Below are 2,924 nucleotides of genomic sequence, written 5' to 3'. Positions count from 1 at the left end.
TCATTAGGTCTCTCAGGTTGAGGCATTGGTTGTTGAGGCCTAGGCTGCAGTGATGACGAAGCTTGATTCATAGGTGGCTGAGACATGTTATTCTGAAACTGGCCCTGAAACGGAGGTTGTTGGCCTTGATTATTCTTCCACGAAAAATTTGGATGATTTCGCCACCCTGGATTGTAGTTGTTGGAGAATGGGTTATTGAGTGGCCTCTGAAAATTTCCCACCGCTTGAACTTGGGCGTGATCCATTGAGGTGTTATTATTACAGATAGGGCACTGATCGAAAGAATGAGCACCACCACACATTTCACACCTCACTGCCATCTGAACCGCATTAGCAGACATACTACTCTGTTGCAACTGCTTGGTCAAAGAGGCTACTTGCGCTGTTAAAGCAGTAATCGCATCTAGCTCATGCACCCCAGCTACCTTTCTAACTCCTGATGATCTTTCCTCTGACCACTGATGGTTGTTTGTAGCCATGTCCTCCAGCAGCTCATAAGCACCAGCTGCACTCTTGCTCATAAAAGTACCACCTGCTGCAGCATCTATAATAGTTCTGGTTGTTGGACATAAACCATTGTAGAAATTCTGTACTAGCATCCACTGTTCAATGCCATGATGAGGACATCTTCTCAGGAGTTCCTTAAACCGTTCCCAAGCTTCATACAGTGACTCCCCGTCATTCTGGCAAAAGTTATTTATCTCTCCCCTCAGTTTAGCAGCCTTTGACGGAGGGAAAAATTTGGATAAAAATTTCTGAGCCAGATCTTGCCAAGTGACAATGGAGTTTGGCTGCAGAGAATTCAGCCAACTCTTAGCTCTGTCCCTTAGAGAAAATGGGAAGAGCCTAAGCTTGATTGCGTCATCACTCACCCCATTATATTTGAAGGTTCCACACAACTCCAGGAAGTTGGACAAATGGGTGTGAGGATCTTCAGAGGGCAACCCATTGAATTGCACAGAGGACTGCACCATTTGTAAAATAGCAGGCTTGATTTCGAAGTTGTTGGCCTCTACAGCTGGTGGGCGTATACTATTTTGTACTCCCGTCAGAGTGGGTAGCACATAGTCTCTCAGACTCCTCTCAGCGTTGGTCTGAGCCTGAACCCCTTGGACAACTCCTGGATTTATACCATTCCTGCCATCCCCATCATTCTGTGCCATCTTCACAGAATTCTGGGTCTCTCTCTTATTCTTTCAGATTTGATTGCAAGACTTTTCGATCTCGGGATTCAGAGGAACAAGTGTGGCTTTTCCTTTCCTGCCACGCATATACCAAAATTCACCTGAGATAGACAAATTAAGCAACTAAACAGATTAAAAACGAGAGAAATAAAAATCAAATTAGAATAAAAATTAATTAGACTGATATTGATAATTTTCAGTCCCCGGCAACGGCGCCAAAAACTTGTTGCGATATTTATAGCTATGCAAGTGCACACAGTCGCAAACTTGTAATAAAATGGTAAAACCAGGTATCGTCCTCAAGGACTGATTTATCAATTACCAATCAATTAATCCCTTAATTCTATTTGATTAAGCAATTATCAGAGATTTTAAACTAAGAAAAATACTAACAAAACGCAGTGAAGAATTAAACAAATTAACAAAGAAAACAAAATTAGGACAATTATGATTCTCTATTTTTCCACCCTGTTATTTCCTAATGCAAGCATCTATATCCCCTTCTCCCTATTCAAGAATAAGTTGCAACAATAATTCATAATCTGGTCAAGACTTATGAAATTCAATCTAAATGACAACTTCCTATATTTCTATGGTAAGTTGAATCATGTAGAGGGCATTAGCCACACAACTCAGAAAATAAGCAAATAACCTAGATACTTTCGTTCTAAATTAAATTTGCATCCAAACAATCAAAGCATATCAAATTTCACTTTTCAGATTTCAATTTGATTCATAAAATAGCAATTAGAGGTGATCAATCAATAATCGCACAATTAACATAGATTGCAAGAAATTGAAAGAGATGAAGAAGAATATCAACTTTGCATTAAACCATAACAAGGGTTTCCAAAAGATTCACATAAAAGCCCTAAAATAAAATTTAGCCTATGATCTTCATTCTAACAATAAGATAATTCAATTACAAACATGAAAATTGACAGAAAAAGATGATGAAAACTCAAGGATGAATCCTCCAATATGGTGTTCTTACTCCAGCCGGCGTCCTCCCTCCCAGACCTCCATTCAGTCGCATTATATGTTTCTCAAAAACCCTATTGAAAATTCCCTCTCGAAAAGACTGAATTACCCATCAAAAATAACCAATTATGCCAGAAATCGCGACCCCAGCGCTACAGCGCTAACATCGTAGCGCTGTAGCGCTAAAATCAGAAACAAAACGGGGAAAAAACTAGGCACCAGCGCTGTAGCGCTCTTTTGGTAGCGCTATAGCGCTAAAGTCAGGAACTATCTTCCTGAAAAATGCTTCCCAGCGCTGTAGCGCTGATGTTGTAGCGCTGTAGCGCTTAAGTCAGTGCTGAAGCTCTTCAAGAATTCTTCCTAGCGCTACGGCGCTCCCAAGGTAGCGCTGTAGCGCTACTTACAGAAACACCCAAAAGTCACAAATCCGTCTCGATTTCCTTCCATTTTCGCTCCTTTTCAATATTTGCAACACTTAACGTCAATTACCCTGAAACAAGAACAAACGAGCATAAATCCGAAATAAAACAATCCTAACTAAAGAAAAATAACCTAAAAACTAGAACCATAAACGAGCCTAAAACTCGTTTATCAAGGGGCTAATGTGCGACCCACCCAGGATGTCCCCTCTAAATTAGGAGCGCCCGGGTAAGCAGGGACAAATGACCCATTCACCGAGCGAGGTGGAGGCGCTGGAACATCAGACAAAGGGTACCTCGAATAGCCATGACTAGCGAGGGCACAAGGAAGATTATCAAA

General features: G+C 41.0%; 1 non-coding gene across 1 annotated transcript; it reads left to right on the top strand.

The window, feature by feature from the left end:
• The first annotated feature begins 609 nt into the window (after window positions 1–609).
• Window positions 610–716, top strand: LOC133820563 (small nucleolar RNA R71). The gene has a single exon (XR_009886968.1). It is a non-coding gene; the product is annotated as a small nucleolar RNA R71 (small nucleolar RNA).
• Window positions 717–2,924: the final 2,208 nt, after the last annotated feature.

Source organism: Humulus lupulus, chromosome 2 (assembly GCF_963169125.1).
Source record: "Humulus lupulus chromosome 2, drHumLupu1.1, whole genome shotgun sequence".
Lineage (NCBI taxonomy): Eukaryota > Viridiplantae > Streptophyta > Magnoliopsida > Rosales > Cannabaceae > Humulus > Humulus lupulus.
Note: the sequence above shows the minus strand (reverse complement) of the source record. Positions and strands in the feature narration are given on the sequence as shown.